Source organism: Dermacentor silvarum, chromosome 4, assembly GCF_013339745.2.
Source record: "Dermacentor silvarum isolate Dsil-2018 chromosome 4, BIME_Dsil_1.4, whole genome shotgun sequence".
Lineage (NCBI taxonomy): Eukaryota > Metazoa > Arthropoda > Arachnida > Ixodida > Ixodidae > Dermacentor > Dermacentor silvarum.
The window spans coordinates 110,977,437-110,999,893 of NC_051157.2; the positions used below are offsets into that span (position 1 = coordinate 110,977,437).

General features: G+C 49.4%; 1 protein-coding gene across 1 annotated transcript in view; it reads right to left on the reverse strand.

Annotated features, from left to right (window-relative positions):
- The window catches only part of LOC125944755 (isatin hydrolase-like), a 60,267-nt gene extending 39,288 nt beyond the window's left edge, over nt 1–20,979 (reverse strand). Inside the window, exon 1 of the mRNA XM_049665924.1 lies at nt 20,742–20,979. The gene's annotated coding sequence lies outside the window, so the exon portion shown is untranslated. The remainder of the gene's footprint in view (nt 1–20,741) is intronic.
- Nucleotides 20,980–22,457: the final 1,478 nt, after the last annotated feature.

Consider the following 22,457-nt stretch of genomic DNA (forward strand, 5'->3'; position numbering starts at 1 on the left):
ACTACTCTTTTTTCGGTGTTATCACACACTGAGGATTCCTTTTCAGCATTTTCGTAAAATTTTCAGATTTTGTGCCCGTATCCTTTTAAGGACCGCACAAAGAGCGATGGAACGAAAAATGTTAGGCCTAACGTTATGAGACAGGAAGAAAGCGGTGTGGATCAGAGAGCTAACGGGGATAGCCGATATTCTAGTTGACATTAAGCGGAAAAAATGGAGCTGGGCAGGCCACGTAATGCGTAGGATGGATAACCAGTGGACCATTAGAGTTACAGAATGGATACCAAGAGAAGCGAAGCGCAGTCGAGGACGGCAGAAAACTAGGTGGGGCGATGAAGTTAAGAAATTTGCAGGCGCAAGTTGGAATCGGCTAGCGCAAGACAGGTGTAATTGGAGATCGCAGGCAGAGGCCTTTGTACTGCAGTGGACATAAATATAGGCTGATGATGACTAGGGGTAAGAGAAAGGGGGATATAAATAGAAAAACAGAGAGAGAGAGAGAGAGAGAGTGAGTACTGAGTACACATGGGACGATGTACAATGACACTACAAACGGTCTCTTAAACCGGTGCACTTCAAGTAGTGTACTAGTGTCCGAATCGCCTTTTGTGCCAATGACGGGTGTAGCCACGGTATGAATATCTTTGACTCAGAGAACGGTCTCGAGTCAAGGCAGTTTAAAGTTGTGCTGAGAGAGAGGCGTTGTACGTTGTGGAGAGGACATGTACACAATACGTGCTAAATGGTTTAATCGCACCTATAGGAGTCGCACATCGGTCTCTGGGTCATTCCCATATACGATATGAGTAAGCGTTCGTGAACGCCACTCCCAGCTGGAAGCGGCACAGCAAGGTTGTTCCGCCGCGGGAAAGGCTAGATCGCAGTTGTAGCCGTAGCAAGGGGTCCAGCTTACACGTACAATCGGCAATTGATGTCACTTGAACTCCAGAAAGCTTGTGACTTTATGTGTGCAAGCAGACGAAGTTCCCTGGCAGTGTCCGTCCTCGCCAAAGGTATTGGACGCGTCTGGGTGTCTTCGTGGGCTTACCGGGCAGCGCTGTCAGCAAAGTCGATGCCAACGATGCCACAGTGAGTCGGAATCCACTGAAATATTATGTTTTGGCCTGTTTCCAGAGCATGCTGCTGTACTTCCCTGATGTCGGATATCACCTGCTCGTAAGTTCTGTGATGTAAGGTAGACTTGATACTAAGAAGAGCTACCTTAGAGTCACAAAATATGACCCATTTCTGTGCCGGCTCTTCGGTGACGTAGGTCACAGCTGCATGGGGGGCTGCAAGTTCTGTGACGTAGATGTAGTCATATGTGGCAATTTGAATTTAAATCTGACCTGCTTGGCTGGAACGACGAATGCGGCAGTTGAGCTGCATACTTCGTCAGCGCGAAGTTCAGTGCGAGTGCTGGATGCTCTCAATTCAGGGCCTACAAGTCCCCAGTAAGCAGCATAGCTCACGCGCAGCATTCTATTCGCACTGAAGTAAAAAAGGTCGTGGTATATTTTAACGGTATACTGCCACGTACTACGACGTACTGCTAATGACCACTGGTCCCTTGAAAAGAACATATATGCTGTATCATAAGAGCACATGCGATGACAAGGCAGCGTTTATATTCTCCGAGCTATGTTCTTAGCCTGGCCTTGCAGCCACAAGTTGCTGACGGCGCATTGCCGCCAGGGTGTCAGCAACCTCCCCTTGAATATCATTGGGCAGAGTGGGTGCCAAAGGAATAGTAGGCTCCTGGGCGAACGGCATTCGGGGCAGTTGGGCAATTTCGCGAACAATTGGGCCACGTCTCCCTGTTCAAATGTATCCCTGCAAACGAACAATTTCGTTGAGAGGAAGACAACGTACATGTAAGGGCGCCACTTCAAAGCCAACTACTTGTGTAACTTGTCCTCGCTCTGGCACAATGTAATAAGGTCGGCAAAGTAACACAGCCCAAATTAATTCGAAAAGTGTCGTCAATAGCTTTTGTAATGTGCTTAATTTCTTCCCTTATCTGCATGGTATTATTCACGCCTTTTCACAGATCGACGAGGTCTTCTGTATAATTGGTAAATGTTTCACCCGTGAGCTGGACGCATTCACGCAAACGCAGCTAGACTCACATTTTGCGGACAGCAGGGCGATTTAAGCGTTCCGTGAATGATAGCATGAACGTCGATCACGTTCGGAAATACGCACCATGATTTTTTACCGATACTTTGCGGACACATTCGCCAGGTATACTATAACGTTGTTAAGATCTATAAAGTTCTGCCGGTGATTTTAAGCGCTCAGCCGCTCGTAGGACTGCAGCCAATTTTCAACGTAGTTCTCATTCGTTCCGCTGAACATGGCAGTTTCCTGCTAGCGAAGAGCGCCAGCGCTGACAACAGATGGCGACGGGAACATCTGCTGGTTGGCGTCTTGCATCGTTACAGGTAGCCTCGAGAGGAGTTCCAGGCTGGTAGAGTTGAAGAAACTCCCGCATATTGTCACGTAGTAGTGACGCTGAAGTAAACAGTCGTAAAACTGTGTATGACGAAACGGGTTGTTTATTGGGCGAACCTGTGCCCACAAAAGCAAGCTACACTCAAAACACAACGATAGCGGCGAACACAGTCGGCGATCGTCGAAAATCTGATCAGCGGCGAAGCGCGTCGGCTTTTATACCTGAGTCATCGAAGGTTCGAGATTAATCCCTGATGCCCGCGTGTCTTCCAGAAAGTTTGACAATTCGCGTCGGTCATACAATCAGATAACATAAGCGTCGGTGAAAACAGGCAACGGAAAGAAGCATCGATAACGTTCTAGAAACTTCCGATACAGGCGCGTCCTGCGCCGAGCGATAACGTTTAACATTTGTTAGCCGGTGGAAAGCGGCCACCGGTGAAAAATAAACATGTATACGTGTCAATATAAACCAAATCTCAAATAGGGGCTATATTCTGAGGCTCAAATACAGTCCTGTAATCACTCTTATCAGCTTTGCGCCGCGACACACATGAACAATTGGTGGTAGAGATACGACTATACTTGCATCAAGCAGTGGACAGAGGCCACAACATAGTATTTCAGTGGCTGTCTGGGCACTGTAACATTACTGGCAATGAAAGTGGTGCCGTTAAAGCTGCCCGTGAGGCACAAATGGAGGACGTAAAAGCACCCCGATACCAATGTCTAGAACGGATGCAGAGCAACACCTCAGCGGTCTTGCCCATCCATATTACTCTAAGAAAATGGAATGCACCAACCTTCGCCAACCGGTGCCTATATTCCATGGATCCACATATGAGGTTACAACTTTTACGTGGTTTTATTCGACCGGAAGAAACGTTACTGTGCCGCCTGCGACCAGTCGTTTCTTTCACAAACCTCTACTCATTCCCAATTGTAATAGAGTGCCAATTGCAGCCCATGTTACCACATGTGCTACAATTAAAGAGACGATCAAACACCTACTGTGTGACTGCCCAGCCTACGAAGATGGCAGCATTGCCCTTCGGGCAGCTTTAGGACACTTTGGTGACAGGTCTTTCGCAGAAGGGAACATTGTGAGGCCCTGGTCGCGTACGTCTGCTACGCACAAATCCAGAAACATGAGGCTGCGTTTCCTCAAATGTACCGGCCTGTATGACCACTTGTGACTGACTCAGCGATGAACGCTCGATCATGCGTGTACCAGTGCAAAGTGCGAACTTATCTCTTCCTTCCCTTTCAATGCCCTTCCCCCCTTCCCATGTGCAGGATAGCCTACCGCACTCAGCCTGGTTAACCTCCCTGACTTTGCTTATGACTTCGCTCTCTCTCTTTCTCTCTTGCTTTGAACACTGAACAAAGGATGCGCAAAGCAATCCACCAATCGCAGTCTCTAAGCTCGAGCATTAGCACACAATGCCTCTGCTTGTGCACAGTTGCTGGTCATCTTCTTTACTATATGCTGTACATTAATTAAGTGTTCTCATGGTACCGCTTGCCACTCCCTTTACTATGCCAACTCATCAGCAGATCGCACCTCACAAGACACCGTGGGTGCGAAAGTAGACTTATGATGCTGCAGTACCATTCATAGGTTCTGATGAATGCACGTGGAACTCTTTTCTACCATAATGGTGAGGGTAGAAGTACTCATGAACAAGGAATATTGTTGGTTCTCAGATCTTGGATCCGCCCCTCTATGTAGGCTATGATCATGGTTTAAATAAATTACTTCCACCACGTGACTACCGTTGTTTCATCCCGACAGCCAGCCTTACCTTTATTTTTGAATGGCGAATGCAATATTTCATACATTAAATGTAGCTGTGACCCCCCCCCCCCCCAGCTCTACAGCAGTTTTCGACTTTGGCCAACGAATTCCTTGATTTCTGCATATTTGTTTTTCCATCTTACAGCTTATCAAAGAGCCTACGAGAACGATTTCATCCGCCGCCAACGCTCTGGACCTCATTTGAAGAATTAGCCCAGACTTAACTTCAACAATCACCCACAAGCCTGCTTTCAGCGATGACAGTCTATTGTCATTTAATATCGAACCTCTGACGTTTAAAAGCTACAAAACAACAAAAAAATCGTTCGCAACTAAACGCGCTAAGTTAAAAGTAATAAACAATGAGCTGTGCAAATTTCTTGAAGTGTTTTTCAAGAGATCTTGACCACAGCAATTTACTGGTAAACATGAACATGTTGCTTTCTAAACCTAATGAAATAATAAATAAATACATCGCCATTTATTATCGAGCCTATCACATTTAAGAAGTACAAACAAATAAATAAACCATTCCTAACATAGTGCACTGATTTCAAAGCAATAAACAATGAACTGCTGCGCAAATTTCTTGAAGTGTTTTTGGAAAGAGTTGAGCCACAGCAATTTAAGTATAAACTTTAATGTGTTCGTTGTTAAACTTAATGAATTAACAAATAAATGCATTCCCGTTACCCCTGTGGCCCCTAATCTAAACACGCCGTGCTGCTGCACCGAATTCAAACGTCTCTCACGCAAAAAAAAAAAAAATGCCTGTGAAAAACACGTAAAGCTAGTTGGAACCCCACTCGCTGACTAATCGAGCAAGTTGCCTCGGAAGATTACGTTAGTGCGCTCAAAAATGCAAAACGCAATTTTCTTCGTAACACTTTGCCATCGATACTAAAAAGAGACACTAAGGAATTTTGGTGCATTATAAACCCCAGCGATAAGCTCGCCAGAATGCACAAAGAGCGTTGTTCTATCTGCCAAATGGGCATTGGTTTTAAATAAAGTTTTTGTGCAGAACTTTTCTGGAATGTCCAGCATTTCCTTGCTTGACTCACAGTCTTCCAACTATCCTTTAATAGCAAGTGAGTCAATTGGTGTCACCAGAGTCAAAAAAAAAAAAAATCAACGCTTCCTCCTCGCCAGGCTGTGAGTCTATTAGCCCCAAGTTCTTGAAGGGCACCACTGTCATATCTGCTATACCACTAACCAAGATATCTGAACAGTTTTTACACACAGGTATTCTGCCAGCCGAGTGGAAAGTTGGTAAGGGGATTGCACTCTACAAATCGAGTAACAAGCATTCCCCACTTAACTACCACACGATTTGATTTTCCAGTATCTCTTGCGAAATCTAAGAGCACATCTTATTCTCGTATCTCGCTAACTTTCTTGCATTCAACTTTTTTTAAGCAATGTCCAGCACGGCTTCAGAAATACTCATGTGAGACAAAACTAGTATCATTTAAGCAGTCTCATACTCGAGCATCCCTCCTAGCAGGTAGCATATCTTTAAATTTTGCAATGGCATTTGACAAATTAACAACCTACTAATGCATAAACTTCATTAGTTAACGCTGACACTAAGTTACGTGCATGAAATGACTGTCACAACGAAGCTGTTAGGGGTTACTCTTCGATGGTCGCGTCCGGATATAGAAAAAAATGGACGCTTAAGCTTCGCCTTTAAGAGTAGAACGCGATAGCGTTATCGGAACCCGTTCGCATCGCATTGTTCGCATGCGGCAAGTAGGCTTCATTCACTGCTACACTGAACATGGGAAAACCAGCTTACAAAGACCAAGCTTACACCGATCCCCTTAAAGTCGGCTTCAATTTTAAACAGAAATGCATTGATGAAATAACGTTTTTTCAGGGGCAATATAAGTGTTCTTACATTAAAATGTCAAGGCCCTAGCGCCTTTTTTGATTATTTTAATTGTATGCTATTTCCCCGATGCGCGCTGGTCTGGTAGAAATGCAGGAAAAGGGGTTTGTGTTTGAGTTTTCTCGAAGCAGAATTAGGTTTTCTCGTACATTTAAATTACAATCCGACGCCGATTGGTAAACAATCCGACGGCGAATACGAAGCCGAATAGTAAAGTCGTACTTTACGATTTTTCTGACGGATTTTGCTGCGAGTAATTCAATTTTTGTTCACCACCACCTTGCACCACGTGGAGGGCCTGCTCCGTTGGGGTGGTTGGGGATGATTTTCTAAGCCACCGAGCCGTCATCGCAAGTCGACGCCGGTTGCCGACGCCGGATTTTCTGCTACACGGGGCCCTTAAGTGTTAAAACTCTGTGTAAGTGGTTCTTGAGGGAAAGGGAAAGGTTGGCGCTATCTTCTGCAGCCCTTGAGGGAGCACGGCTCAGCGCCAGTGTTAAAACTCTCACTGGCCGTATGCTGTATATGCGAATGAATTAAAGAGCGCGAGGGCGAGAGGCGCGTGCTTTCACTGGGAGCAAGCGCACGACCGAAATCAAACGCGACTTCATAAAGGAAGGGGAGCGGTGGGCGAGGAGGGCATCGAGGCACCCGAGACTGTGCGTGTGCGTGCCCGCTTTCCCACTGCGGCGCATGCGCGCAGCCCTGCCAGCCACTGCCGACGACTCTCCCGGGGTTCTCGCCCGCCTCTCCCCTAACAGTGTCGACAACGGCATTTAGCCGTTCCGCCACGTAGACATTGCGCTAGCGCTCTTATCAGTTGCCCTGACGACTCGCCATGGCCCGGACGCGTGCCGTTCGTTCGGAAGAACAACGCAACGACTGGCGGGGAACTGGCGACTCAATCTCCCACGCGAAAGGAAGACAGCGCGGAGGCAAACTGTATCTTGAAAGCGATCTGCAACACGGTTCCTACCTTTGTATGCACTGTGCTTTCGCCGCTCAGTTTCCGTTGAAGCGATAGACCACATGAACCTTCGCCCGCTGCTGCTGGCACGCTTACTCACGCCAGCGTTTTGAAAGCGGTTGTGTGCGGTCACACAAACAACGCGCAGAATTGTTTTTGACGGCGACGGCGTTTTTCCCGCGTTCGCATCGAACGCGCGCGGCGTTGGTGACGTGTTTATGAAGAACGTGCCAACCTTTGTCATACACTCTATGGCGGTGTACCGTAGCGACCATAAGACCAGGGTTCCTGTGGTCACGAAATAAATGAAAGCCACCGGATCATATATATTTATCATTGATTAGGAGTTCAAATAACCAATTACACCATCACATCTTAATAGTCATAATTGGTAATATGTACATAATTCCCACCATAGTACAGCTTTGCTGGTCTTCCATCTCCACCCCAGTGGAAGGGCTGACAGTTTTTAATTTATTTTATTTAGTCTCTCTAACTGCGTTTCGAGTAACACTTTGACTCGGAGGCAAGCCGTGCTCTCTGGTGCACCACAAGGGTCCGTACATGGCCCTCTTTTCTTTCGTACGTAAATTAATGACCTACCGTCTAGCGTTTCCTCACATATTCATTTCCTTTCTGGTGATTGTGTAATTTTTGGTGAAGTAACATATTTAAATGATATTGCAACAAGGAAAGCGAGAGGTAAAATATGTATTTACAGGAGCCTATATATATGCGCGCACAACAGGCAATATGGCGAAGTCCACACCCGAGCCGAGGCGCGCCTTCATCGTCTTCCTTTCCCTGTGTTCTCGTGCGCGCGCTTGGGTAACGGTCCCATGACACAACCCCCCGGCGGAACCGACTCGGTGTTGTTCAGGGACACGAGAAGCAAGTAACAAGGGGACGACGGCTAATGTTCGCGGACATAGTACGGTTTGAGCCGAACGACGTGCACAATTTCGCATTGTGGGCGGCGAGTCGACGATTTCGGGGTTTGATGGGTGCAATTTCATAAGGTGAGGTCGGTGACTTGTCGAAGAACACGGTAAGGGCCTGTGTAAAGTGACAGACGCTTTTCTGAGAGCCCGACTCGGCGCGTTGGAGTCCAAAGGAGAACGACGGAACCTGGCGGAAAATGGTTGGTCCGGCAATGCCTGACGTGCAAAGCTGTCTGTCTTGCTTTCGATGTGGCTAATCGGTGGCGAGCAAGTTGACGGCTGTGATCAGCTCGAGCAATGGCATCGAGGGCATACTCAGTGGTGGTAGACGTATCAGAAGGCAGCAGGGTATCCATGTACAAAGCTGGATCACGGGCGAAGAGCAAATTAAATGGAGAGAAACCGGTGACATCGTGGCGTGATGAATTGTAGGCGAACGTCACGAATGGAAGGCTAACGTCCCAATAGTGGTGATCCGAGGACACGTACATCGACAACATGTCCATGAGCGTGCGATTTAAGCGTTCTGTGAGTCCATTAGTCTGGGTATGATAAGCGGTGGTGAGCTTGTGCCACGATGTTAAGAACGATGTTAAGAATGTCGGCGATTACTTGTGACAGGAACTGCGGACCTCTGTCCGTAAGAAGTTGTTTAGGGGCACCGTGGTAGACTATAACATCGCGCAACAAAATATCGGCGACGTCAGCTGCACAGCTTGTAAGGAGGGCGCGCGTGATCGCGCACTGTGTGGCGTAATCTGTCGCGACGGCGATCCTTTGTTCCTCAAGTAAGACACTGGGAAAGGGCCAAGCAAGCCGACACCGACGCGTAAGAAAGGCGCGTTCGGGATGTCCAGGGGTGGAAGGGGACATGGTGAGCTTCTTTCGGCGTTGGCAGAGCCCGCACGAAGAGACGTACTGGCGCACTGACCGATACATGCCGGGCTAGTAAAATCGGCGGCGCGAGCGGTCATATGTACGAGCAACGCTGAGGTGACCTGAGGGGACAGGCACAGTCTCGAGCCGGCTCGAGACTGTGCCTGTCCGGTGGCTGCTTCGCTCCTGCCCGTTTTCATCTAAAGGTCAGGTTTTTCTTGCTTCTGACACTAGCCGCTTGTTGGGCGACCTTCGCGAACGCCTCCTGCTCCCGGACAGGCCGGAATTTTGCTCAGGGAGGTCGTCTTTTCGCTTAAATCTTCCAATTTGTGGCAGGCCCTTGGCCGCCCGATTGGTTGATGGCCCTTACCCACTAGCTGGGCATGGCGGATGTTGGGCCTCCGGCTGCTGGCCTGCCGCCGGGGAGCGGCCTCCCTTCGGCGGACGCCTCGCCACGTTCCGACGACTCAGTTTTTTCATCTGACGGAGACCGCGTGATTGCCGGTGTGAGTGCTGGGCTCCGGACCGGGGGAGTACCTACAGTACCTACGGATGCTGTAGCCGATTGTGGGGCGCGGCCTGATAGGGTCGCAGTGCCCTCCTCTTCAGTTCGTAGTGCGGTCGATGACGAATTGTCCGCGTCTTTTCATCGAGCTGTGGAGTGCCAGAAGCTTATCACAGACATCTTATTTGACACAAATTGTAAGGTCACCAATCACCACCGCTCCCAGATCCTTGGTCAACTTCGTCAGCTTGTCCAGGAATGTGCTGACATGCGGGCGGTGGCGGCGCGACAGTGTGGCCGAGCTGACGAACTGCGTGACCAGTTGGCGACGCGGACGGCCGGCGCCGTGCCCGGTCCTGGAGCCTTTCCACCTGCGGCTCCTCCGCTCTCCTATGCTGCGGTGGTTCGTGGCGGCGCGGCGGAGGGCGTGACTGCTGCGGAGTCCGGTGTCGGGGCCGTCGACGTTGGTACCAGGCGAGAGCACGCTCACATTATGTTTCTCACGCCACTGGTACCTACCGCCACTGCAGCTCAGGACTTGTCCGCCGTTATGAAAACCAATGTCGATCTGGTTCGAGAGCGTATTGGCGACATTTCTATCAGGAAAACGCCGCATAGCCTAACCATCTTGTCGGACGACAAGGACTCTATGGACCGGTTAAAGACGGCAATTGAAACTAACGTCGTAACAAAAACTTCGATGTCGGTTCGCTTCGCCCAACGGCGTAAACCGCATGTAAAGTTAACCGGGGTAGACCCCGATATTCCGGCGGTTAATCTGCTTGCGCAGATTAATGCTCGAAACCCTGACTTGACGCTTGATCCCTCTACGTGCTCGGTGCGGACGACAATAAAAGAACGTTCGGGAAATCATACGCACGTTTTAGAGGTAGACCCGGCAACGTTTCGTACGCTTATGCTTCGCGGCCGTGTTGCGATTGGGTGGACTTCTGCCGCGGTGGTGGAGGATATCCACGTGCCAATGTGTACTCATTGTGCCACATACGGACATCCCCACCGTGCTTGCCCGGTGCGCCAGGAGCCTGAGCGGGCGGTGTGTACTCGGTGTGCTGGAAATCACCTCGTGGCGCAGTGTACGGTGAGACTGGGACATGCGGCGGTTTGCTGCAATGAATGCCGCAAAGCGGGACTCGTGGAGTCGCACCCGACGGGGGACAAATCGTGCCCCCTGCTTGCTACTCGTATCGCCCGCTTGAGGGCGCTTACGGATTATGGATAGCCTCTCTAGTTATCACCCTGAGGGGCCGCGCGGCGACACCGGTGCGCTCGTGGCGGCGGGCGCGCCTCGTGGTAAAACGAGGCGGGTCATCCATTCGCCGCTTTTACGTAAGCGCCTGGGGTCGCCGTGCGCGTCTCTCCAGCCTGCCTTCTACTGCCTTCTACTGTTCGTTCTGTTTTTTGCTGTCTTCAACATGCCCGTGCTTTCATCTTTGTTCCGTGCCGTGCTGTTCATTAGCATTCACGTACCGCTCTGTCGGCTCGCGCGGACGGGGCACGTTTGCTCCCTTTTTCATGGTTTGACACGGGGGTTTCCTCCACTGGCCCGCGGGGGGCCTTTATGGAGCGCGTCGCGTCGCGAGTGGCTTCCCTTTCCTCGTTGGCCTTCTCACTGTCATGGCGCAGCCCTTCGTCATGGCTAGTGCGCCTAACATTAAGTTTCTCCAGGCCAATATGGATCACACTCGCGACGCTACCAAGCTACTGGTCGACTACATGACGCGCGGGGGCTTTGCCTTCGCGATTGTGTCCGATCCTTATACGCGCGATGACAGTATCCCTAACGTGCCACATTCGCTGACCACCTTTCACGCCCCGGTTGCCCCGCGCGTGGTGCTGTTGGCCCGGGCTCCCGGTTTCGACCTGTTCCCGCTTTACGTGTCGCAGCACGTTGTGGCCGTCGGCTGTGAGTGCGTGGGACAGGCCTTTATCGTCATCGCAACTTATGCGCCGCCTCATCGGCCGATCGACCCCATCCTGGACGAGCTTAATCAATGCTTCTCGCGCTACTCGTCGAGCAACGTCATCCTAGCCGGTGATTTTAACGCGAAGCATGCGCTCTGGGGACCTCCTCCGGGCGATCCCCGTGGCGTTCAGCTCGTTCAGTTTGCGTGCGCCAATGACCTTTGCATTCTCAACTCCCCTGACTCCCCCCCAACGTTTGAGACGCCTTATGCACACTCCTGGATAGACGTCACGCTTGCCTCCGTCCCTTTGACGAGGAACGGGTACCTGTGGTCGGTGTCGGATGCGGACACGCTATCTGATCATAGGTACCTCGTCTTTTCGTTTTTGGGCACGACATGCGCTCCGTCTAAGCGCCTCACCAACTTTGCGCGATGTCAAATCCTCGAGTCCCTGCGGCGTTCTGTATGGTTTGCTCATATCGCGCACTGCGAATTTTCATCGGGTCTAGTGCTTGATCTGATCGTAAACAAGTTTTACAACTTGTACGACGCTCTTCATAGGGCTAACTTGCGCACGGTGAAGGCGCGCGGCCCCCGTGCGAATGCCTGGTGGACGCCGGAACTGGCTGTCGAACGTTCGAGGGTGCGTGCCTTGCGACGACGGATGCAGGGCACGCGGGACCCTGGTCTTCGCGGTGTGTTCCGGCAACACTATGCCCGCGCCTCGGCTATTTATAAGCGTAACATCCGGAGTGCCAAAGCGTCGTTCGACAAAACACTCTGTGACGAGCTCACGCGCAAACACCTCTTTGGCCAACCTTTCAAGCTTGCTTTTGATAAACTGCGGCCGGCGACGCATCTCCCGCCACTGGAGGGTGAGGATGGCGTTGCCACCTCGTCCGTGCTCGGTTCTGCGGCGCTGCTGTTGCGAACGCACGTCGCCACGGATAATCCGGCTGGTGACAGCGATCTTCACCGGTGTATCCGACGCGTGGTGGGGGCTGCGTATCCCGTGTCCCTGACGATCTGCCTTTTACGCCAACTGAGATAGAGCACGCGGTGTTCTTGGGCAACCCTCGCGCTGCGCCGGGGCTGGACGGGCTCACCGCCATGTTCATACGAAATCTCTTCCGTCTTCATCCCCATTTCTTCTTTTCCATTTTCAATGCCGCGCTGAAATTAGGTCATTTCCCTTCTCGATGGAAAGCGGGCAAAATTATATTCATCCCAAAACCCGGTCGTCCGCCTAACCAACCTTCCGCATACCGTCCGATTGTTATGAATTCTTTATTCGGCAAAATTCTCGAGCGCCTTCTAAATTCCCGCTTGTACTACTTTTTACACTCTCGAAAACTTCTTCATCCCCGACAATTCGGCTTTACACATGCGCGGAGTGCCCCTCTGGCCCTGTACGCCTTGCGACAACGGTTGTTCGCCCTCAAGGGGAACAGGACCCCCGCGGTGCTCATCTCTCTAGATTTTACCGGGGCGTTTGACAGCGTATGGCATGATGCCGTTCTCTTCTTCTTGAGGAAACATCAGTGCCCCTCTAATGTCTACTTTCTTCTCCAGTCCTTCCTCACGGGCCGTAGTGTTGTTTTTCGCTCCTGTGCGGGGGAGGTGTCGGCTCGACCCACAATAGGCAGCCCTCAGGGCTCGCCTATTAGCCCCCTACTTTGGAATATTATAATTTCCTCTTTACTGGAGCTCCCTTCCCTGACGGGGTTCATGCACAAGCATATGCGGACGACACCGTCATTCTAGTCACCGGCGGGTCGCGACTGCAACTGCAGGCTGTGGCAGAGGGCGTCCTCACCTTGGTCTGTAATTGGGCAACACAGAACAAGGTCCAAATTAATTCTTCAAAATCTTACTTCGTCTTCTTTAACAACGGGCACATTGGTACATCAAAAAGGCGCCCGTCCATCCGCTTGAACGGGGCCTTCCTACAGCACAAAGACCAAATTAAATTGCTCGGCGTGGTCTTTGACGAAAAACTTAATTTCTTTGCCCATGTAGACTACATTAAAACTAAAGCCGAGATATTGGCAGCCCGATTACTCAATTTCCTCCGCTTACATCATACGTTAAATTCAGCCATTATTCGCCGGCTGTACAGACAGGTTCTGCTGCCTGCAGTTGCATACGCTTCGCCCGTCTGGTGGCCTGCTTTTCCCAGTGTCCACCTCACCAACCGCGTGCTCTCTGCACAGAGATCACTTCTTATTGCCATTACGGGTGCCTACCACACTACCCGCACGTCAGCGCTCCATATTCTCGCCAACTGCCCACCTCTCACGGTGGAGCTTGACCGCCTGGCCGCTGAATTCTCCCTCTTTACCCTGCGTCAGGTGACCTACTTTGGCCCTAGCTCCTTTTTTCCGACTCAAATCGAGTACCCTTGCGACCCCTGGTTGGACCATCCACGGGACCGCCTCCGGTTTGCATTCACGCGCCTGTCCCCTGCACAAGCGGAGTCCCTATCGCGTGAACAGGCGTATCATATTTATACGGACGGGTCATTTGCTAACGGTGTGGCCGGAGCTGCATTCGTGGTGTTTGACCCGTCCGGTCGTCTTCATCAGGTTCGACGCTTTTGCCTTCTGAACGCCACCGGTGCGTACGCTGCGGAGGCGTGTGCCGTTTCGGAGGCCGTGAATTATGCGGCGTCTTTGCGTGGCGCCGCTCCTGTCCATGTATACAGTGACTGCTTATCGCTTCTGTCTTCTCTAGCAAGCTTGCGGGGTGCAGACGCGCGCGTGCGTCTCATACAACGCGCCCTTCATGCCCTCGCGGTTGGCGGGCGGCGGGTGTTCCTTCACCATGTTCCGGGACACCGGGGTGTGGTGGGGAATGAGCTGGCTGACGGAGCCGCGTCGTCGGCGCGTTCCCGTGGCATGCTGCGGCCGTGTGCCGCGTCTATACGAACAATTCGCGGGCGCCTTTATGCCATCTCACAGAACCTGTGGCATGGCTACTGGCGACGCGAAGGGGAGGGTACAAGCCTATATCACTGGGTAAATAGTGTGCACGCGATCCCGCCCTGGTTTCCTCCCGGCCGGCATCTCGTGCGCCTGTTCAGCGGCCATGGCCATTACCCATTTTATTTGCACCGCTTTCACTTGCTTGACTCTAACCTGTGCGCATGTGGCGTGGTATGCGAGGGGGTAGCTCATTACCTCACTTCGTGCCCGCGCACTGCGCACATTGCGGCCCGGTTGGGGGCGATTTGCGGGGTTGCTGCAGTGACTCCCGCAGTCCATCCCAAGTTATTGGACTCGCGGCGCGCCAGAGCCCTGCTCCTGCAGCTGGCACATGCCATAGTCCAGTCTGTTCCACTAGCCCCCCAACTTGACCCCCTCCCGGATGCGCATTAAAGCTCTCCTCAGTACACCCTCCCTTCTCTGCTCTGCCTCTCTCATTATTCTCACGATATTTTTGCATGTGTGTTATGTGTCATCTGCACAGTTTGCCGTCCATGGCGGGGTCTTCCCCGTGCTACATGGCCCTAACTACATGCCTCATCCCTCTCATCCTCCCGTTTCTTTGCTTTTTCATGTATTCTTTGCCCTGCATAATTGTATGGCCCGCATTCAGCTTTTCCCTACAGGCTGGCTAGACACGTGTCGGGCGCTTGTCTCTGGGCTCAGCGTCCTTGCAGTGCCTTGGAGTCCTGCAGTGTGCCGGCCACCAGCCATCGCTACAACTACGAACACATTATTTCTTTCGTTTTTCTTGTTTTTAATAAAGTCTGCGACACCTCGGATCACTGCCGTCAGCATCTAACCTTTTAATGGAGCCTTGGTATGCCTAACTTTCCGCAGACGACTTCCTTCATTGTCAGGTCTCTTTTCCTTTAGAACACCGTTATTCCTATTTTACCTTGTGGGCTTGGCCTCCGTTTTTTTTTTCTTCTCCTAATTGGCTTTCTACAAAGTTATTTTGGGTTGCCGGTAACGTCAACCCCATTTCATTTATGTTTTATTAGTTTTTATGCCCGTTATACCTTCGGGTGGTGCGGGCTTTCCCCCACTTTCTTTTTCGGGTATTTTTCTCTGCGGGGGACAAACTAAGCCATGGGTACGTCATGAAGTGGAGCAATGGCGGTCGGCCGCAGCTGTTCCCGAATAGCAAGCAGCAGCTCGGGGCCATCAGAGAACATACTGCGACAGTACAGTACTCCGCCCCTGAGTAAAAACATGCGGAAGTCGGCCTCTGAAGGCGAAGACTCCAGCCGTGCAATAAGTTGTTGCAGTGCGACATCACGCATTTGTTCAGCTCCAATATGAGTGAGATTCGAGATCTGCATGACACAGGCTGTTGTAGTGTCGCCGGAATCACAGTCGGGAGGGTCTGCCGGGTGACGGGATAGACAATCCGCATCCTGATGTAATCGACCACACTTGTCGATGACGAAATAGGAGTACTCCTGCAGCCGCGAAGCCCAGCGACCGAAGCCGCCAGTTGGATCTTTCAGGGATGAAAGCCAACATGGTGCATGGTGGTCAGTGACAACAGAGAACTGTCGGCCGTAGAGGTAGGGTCGCAATATTGCGACGGCCCCGACAAGAGTGAGACATTCCGTCTCGGTGATGGAGTAGTTCTGCCCGGATCTCGAACGATAACCGCTGGCGTAAGCTGTCACTCGGTTGTGTTCATGCTGCTGTTGTGCTAAAACAGCGCCTATGCCACGACCGCTTGCATCGGTGCGAACCTCCGTATGGGCGGCTTCATCAAAGTGAGCCAGAATAGGGGGTGTCAGAATAGGGTTATTGGCGTGATAAAAGCTGAAGCTTGTGAAGGACTCCCGGAGAAATGGTGATCTTTCTTAAGAAGTTCGGTAAGTGGCCAGGCGATAGTTGCAAAATCTCTCACGAAACGTCGAAAATAAGAGCAGAGGCTAGCAAAGCTGCGAACGTCATGGATGGAACGTGGTACGAGGAAAAATACCACTGCACGAACCTTGTCGGGGTCTGGCGTGATACATGCAGCGTCAACAAGGTACCTAGGGATTGCAATTTCATAAGAATGGATAGTTGGGCGAGTTGGTACGGTAACATATTCTTGATATAAGCGCGAAGAAGACACGGAAGCGCTCGTCCTGTCTTCTTCCGCCTCCGTCCGTGTCTTCTTCGCACTTATATCAAGAATATGTAATTTCATGGCGACCGAAATTGCATTTGGAGGAATTCAACTGCAGGTCAGCTCGCCCGAACACATCGAGAAACACTGACTGACGCTGCAAGTGACTTGAAAAAGTAGATGAAAACACGACAAGATCGCCGAGGTTGCATAGGCAAGTGGACCATTTTGAGTCCCGAAGAAGGAAGTCCATCATACGTTCGAATGTCGCACAGACCAAACGGCATGGCCTTGAATTCATAAAGACCGTCCGGTGTTATAAACACTGTCTTTATACGATCATTGTCGTCCACTGCAATTTCCCAATAGCTCGAACGGAGGTAGATCGAGCAAAAATACGTAGCTCCTTGGAGAAAGTCAAGCAGGTTGTCAATTCGCAGCTGTGAAGAAACATCCTTTTTAGTGACCTTGGGCGCTATAACGTAAAATGATTCCAAACTCTTTTGATTCCGATTTCTAAAATCAGCCTCCACGATTGGCCAAACATTTTCGGGCCACTCCCAACTTCGCCTGTCTCACGCGACGTCACGAAAACCGCGATAGCTCGCCATCTGATATAACGTGTACACACTGATTATGCATGATTAAACCGCACAAAAGAAAAATAATTATTCCTGATTCGACGCCTTTTCACCATTAGCCCTCTGCTATTGGTCCAATGTTTTCTGGCTACGCCCACTTCGCCTGTCTGCCACGCGACCTCACAAAACCGCGAAAACTCACCACGTCAAAGTGACGTGACCGCGAAACAAATGCATTAATATGCCTAACAAAACCGAAAATATTTCTGAATAGCCACAGACTGCCCCGTTCAGAAGGAATAGAAGATGGCTGCCCGCCGATCGCTCAGGCCCTCGCTACTCGCACCTGCCGGTGAGCATGTATTCATTTGCGCATGATAAATCTTTTTGCGTGGCATTAAGACGTTATCGATCCCTTTCGGCATGCATACGACATCGCTCTGCCAACTCTTCCTTGCTCAGGATTCTTATCCTTCCGTTGCACGCCGCCGCGATTTTCGACCTGCCACCGCAAGCTAAGTAAGGCGAAGCGGACCAATCCGAGAAGCCCGCACCACCCTCTTCATGCGGTTATATATTTTCATTGTGCTGGCTCGGCCCCATCGATACCCTCTCCACTAGAGCGTGCTCCTCGCCTCCTGTCAGTGAATTAGGTAAGAAAAACTGCTTAGTGTAGCCAATGTTATTGGTTTTGAAAGCGAACAAAGGTGACCTACTATAAACGAGGACAGTGTTTGATTGGGTTGTTCAGACAACGCTGCGGGTCACCGCCCGATGCTTGCGTCGGTGGTTACGTAAATTTGACGTCAGAAGTTTGGAATCAAAACAGTTTGGAATCATTTTGCGTTATAGCTTTCCTGCAAGATTAACTCCGTGGCTTGTTTCGCCGATGTGTTTAGTTTGCTATGTTCCTGAGGACTTGCAGCAGTGATTTATATAACTACAGTCGATATTCGTCGCGCAGAAAATCTCTGAACGCTGCGTCACATTTGTACAACGGCTCTCAACCTCAAACTTCGAGACATTCGTGGCGCGTGCAGAAAGACTGATTGCGCATTGCGTGCGACGAAGACGCTTCTAATATTTTGGATAACTATACGGGTCTTAATGAGGCTTTATGAGCGAGATCGCGGATTCGATTCCCGGTCGCATTCCGAAGGGAGTCAGAATGTGTACACGATCGTGCACTTGGATTCAGGTGAGCGTTAAAGAACCCGATGTGATTAAAATTATTCCGAGGCCAACCCATTACGGCGTCCTTCATAGTCCACGTGTTGCCTCGGGACGTTAAGCTAGTCCATGCATCGTAGTCTCCTGCAGTATAATGACATTCTGAATGGTGTTTGGTGAACAGTGGCAACCGGCCACTTCAAGAACACCCTTACACTGTACGCTGTTATTTGTCAGTCTTGGATTCATCGATGACACCCGGGACGTATACACGACTACAAAGTCGTTACTTATGCGAACAGAAGATTGGGCATCACGCCACCCTTAAGAGAACTTTGCCTCAAGATGCGGTTAGGTAACGCGTAGACTGCGGCGAAGGAGCTCGGCTTCACCCAGTTCAAACAGCAGGATAACCCCATACTTTCGCCCGTAACTTGCGGGGCGTGTTCGCGGCCGAACGCCAATTGATTAGAACTCTTTGAGACGTACGTGCTTGCACGTACACCTGTGCTACCGCTATAGATGTACCAGTTAACAGTTCTGTTCTCTATGGAATTACGCAATGAAACGACAAACTCTACACAAATATCCTCACTGCAAAAAATTCATGCCGTAAAGCGCCCAATTCTTTAATGAATCGAAAAGCTTTTTTAGAAGCGTTCGACTGTTCCCTATTTTCGTGTAGTTTCGGACGCGTAATTTGCAAGATTTTGTTGGTTATTGCTTTCATCATCATCAGCCTATTTTTTTTTATGTCCACTGCAGGCCGAAGGGCTCTCCCTGCCATCTCTAATTACCCCTTTCTCGCGCTAGTTGATTCCAACTTGCAGCTGCAAATTTTCTAACTTCAACACTCCACCTAGTTTTCTGCCGTCCTCGACTGCGCTTCCCTTCTCTTGGTATCCATTCTGTAACTCTAATTGTCCACTGGTTATCCATTCTACGCATTACGTGGCCTGCCCAGATCCACTTTTTCCGTTTAATGTCAACTAGAATACCGGCTATCCCGGTTTGTTCTCTGATCCACACCGCTCTCTTCCTGTTTCTTAACGTTAGGCCTAACATTTTTCGTTCCATCACTCTTTGTGCGGCCCTTAACTTGTTCTCGAGTTAACCTACAAATTTCTGCCCCATATGTTAGCACCGGAAGAATGCAATGATTGTATGCTTTTCTTTTCAACAACAGTAGTAATCTCTCAGTCAGGATTTGGTAATGCCTGCCGTATGCACTGCAGCCCAATTTTATTCTTCTATAAATTTCTTTCTCATGATCAGGGTCCCCTGTGAGTAATTGACCTAGATAAACGTACTCCTTTACAGACTCTGGAGGCTCGCTGGCGATCCTGAATTCTTGTTCTCTTGCCAGGCTATTGAACATTATCTTTGTCTTCTGCATATTCATTGTCAACCACACACTTGCACTTTTTCGATTAAGGTCCTCAATCATTTGTTGTAATTCGCCTCCATTGTTGCTGAATAGGACAATGTCATCTGCAAATGAAGGTTGCTGAGATATTCGCCGTTGATTCTCACTCCTAAGCCTTCCCTGTCTAAAAGCTTGAATACTTCTTCTAAGCATGCAGTGAATAACATTGGACTGATTGTGTCTCCTTGCCTGACCCCTTTCTTGATAGGTGTCTTTCTACTTTTCTTGTAGAGAACCAGAGTTGCTGTGCAATCGTTGTAGATATTTGCCAAGATATTCAAGTATGCCTCATATACTCCTTGATTACGCAATGACTATGACTTCTGGTATCTCTACTGAATCAAATGCTTTTTCATAATCTATGAAAGCCATATAGAGAGGTTGATTGTACTCCACAAATTTCTCTATAACTTGATTTATGACTGGATATGATCAATCGTAGAATATCTCTTCCTGAAGCCAGCCTGTTCTCATCTTAATAACCTCCTTCATACCCCAGTGTGTTACTTCATCTGTCAGGCCCTATCTTGATTTTGTATTTCTGTGTGCAATATTAGCAACACATAAAGGCAATTCTAAACTCTTTTATCGTAAAAGCGAGCCCTCGGCCACGATGGCACTGACTGCCATCCAAGCGACCTACTGTAAGCAGATTCTCCCTCTTGTTCGCACTGAATGCCACCTAGTATATATGAAGGCATTGCAGTATGCATGTATGATGGACATTTATCTACGCATTCTAACCACTGTACTCTAAAGGAAGTCGAAGTTTCGCCGGATGCGGCTTCGAGGAAGAGCTTGTCTTAATGGATCCTTCGTATGTTTAACATCAACCACATACGTCCGACTTACCTGGAAAGAAATATTAAGGAATACGTTGCGCATATTTTCATTGAATAGTCGCCCGTACGCCAGATGTATTTTTAAACATTCGGAATGCAAAAAAATGCCCTGTTGGGTATATTTACGCGTTTGTTTAACATCCAAAAATAACAAAGTTGCACTGGCGTCCAATATTCTCACACCTTCTCTAGATGCATAACCTGGAGTTGTGATTTTCTGGCGATAATTCCTACCAATCAATATTGCTGACAATAATTATAATTAGGCGGATTGTCTTACCATGGAACACCCGGGCTCGGGTTTTTATAGATTTCTTTTTGCAGAAAAAATGTTTTGCCGTCCGTCCAATATATGGTCTCATTGGTATAATTCTGTGTCAAGTCAACGATCTTGGCATGTTTCAGTCGTTCAATCAAAGACTCAGACTTTCCTTGCGTGCAGGTGATCTTCCCACATACTTCGCCAAAAACACACGACGTCCAGACGGCCAAGAACAGAAAGTACCAGTCGAAGAAGGGCATCTGCAACACAGAGACGGGGCATACTCTGTGAACACGTTTATGTAAAACCTATCGCATGTACTTAACCTTGAAGAAGTGTTTCAAAGCGTCTCTCGCGGAAAAACTAGCGATAAGGAATAAATGGGAAACGGAATGCAAAATTCAAGAGCATTCTTCTGTAACAGCGGTTCCTTGCGACAACATACCATCATAACATGAGATAAGAAATGAGCTAAGATAGCGCAGTTTGGTTATTATCTGTGGCCCTTTCTTTATTGCATTGATGGCCAACAAAGACGGAAGACAATGAGCACTCAAACAATCAGACATCAGCCTTCTATCAATATCCACCATAAAAGTCCGGCTCCCCTCAAGCAGGGCCGATATATAACGCTATGGTCCTTGGAATACAATTAATTACAATGTAAGAACTTACGTGACTTGTCGTCTTTATCTGATTACCATGATAACGAACATAGAAAGAAAAAAGTTTCTTACATAACGATCATTTTCATCCACCGATCAGGGAAATGTCTTGGTTGTCGCAACTAACTTCAAATCAATGATTGTATGCAGATCCCTCAAAGCAGGTTGCGACTATAGCTTCGAGAACTAGAATTGGCGATAGTCTTGGAGTACATTTTTCTCAAATGGGAGGCCTCGAGGCCAGGCAGCAGTAAAGTGTGAACAACTTCACAGGGCCTTAACGAGGGATTCAGTGTTACTTAGTCGGGGAAGAAAATTGTGGCATAATTGGAATAATTTTGACCACTTGGTTTTTTTTAATATGCACCCACTGCACGGTCAACTGGCGTTCTTGCATTTCGCGCTCATCGAAATGCGGCCACGGTGGCTGGGATTTGATCCCACGACCTCGAGCTTAATGCAGCACGGCACCAAAGCCGCAAAGCAACCACGGCAACTAATGTGACACTAGAGTTCGTGATAGGAGGCATCAGTATGTTTGCGAAGCATGGTAGAACTTTTTGTTTTTGTTTTCTTCACCAAATCCACAAAATTCACATTTCTAATGCTAAATTGAATACTCCGTCCTGAAAGATTTCCTCCTATTGTCAAAGACTTTAGCGCAATTCAAAAAAGACAGGGAGGTGACGGAGCCTTGTCCTGTGTCTCTGTCACGTCCCTGTCTTTGTTGAATTGCGCTAAAGGCTTTGCCAATATGAGGAAACCGTACCAACTAGGCCCAAGAATAAGCCTTGTTGAAAGATTTAATGATTATTGGATTGGACATGAAGATTATCTACCAAACATTATAGTTGCAGAGAGGGTATCACAAGACAAGCGCCGATCTTCCACGCTGACTCTTTAACTGCAACTCAGTAGCAGTCACTGCACTCTTCACAGGCACATACGCTTCCGCGGTCCGTTCGTCGCTGGTGGCCCCGAGTCTTGAGGAACCCCTCTGAGTGCAGTCAAGCAACAAGCTCACGAGGGGCAACACAGAAGGTTTATTTCTTTATTTTTTGCCGCATGA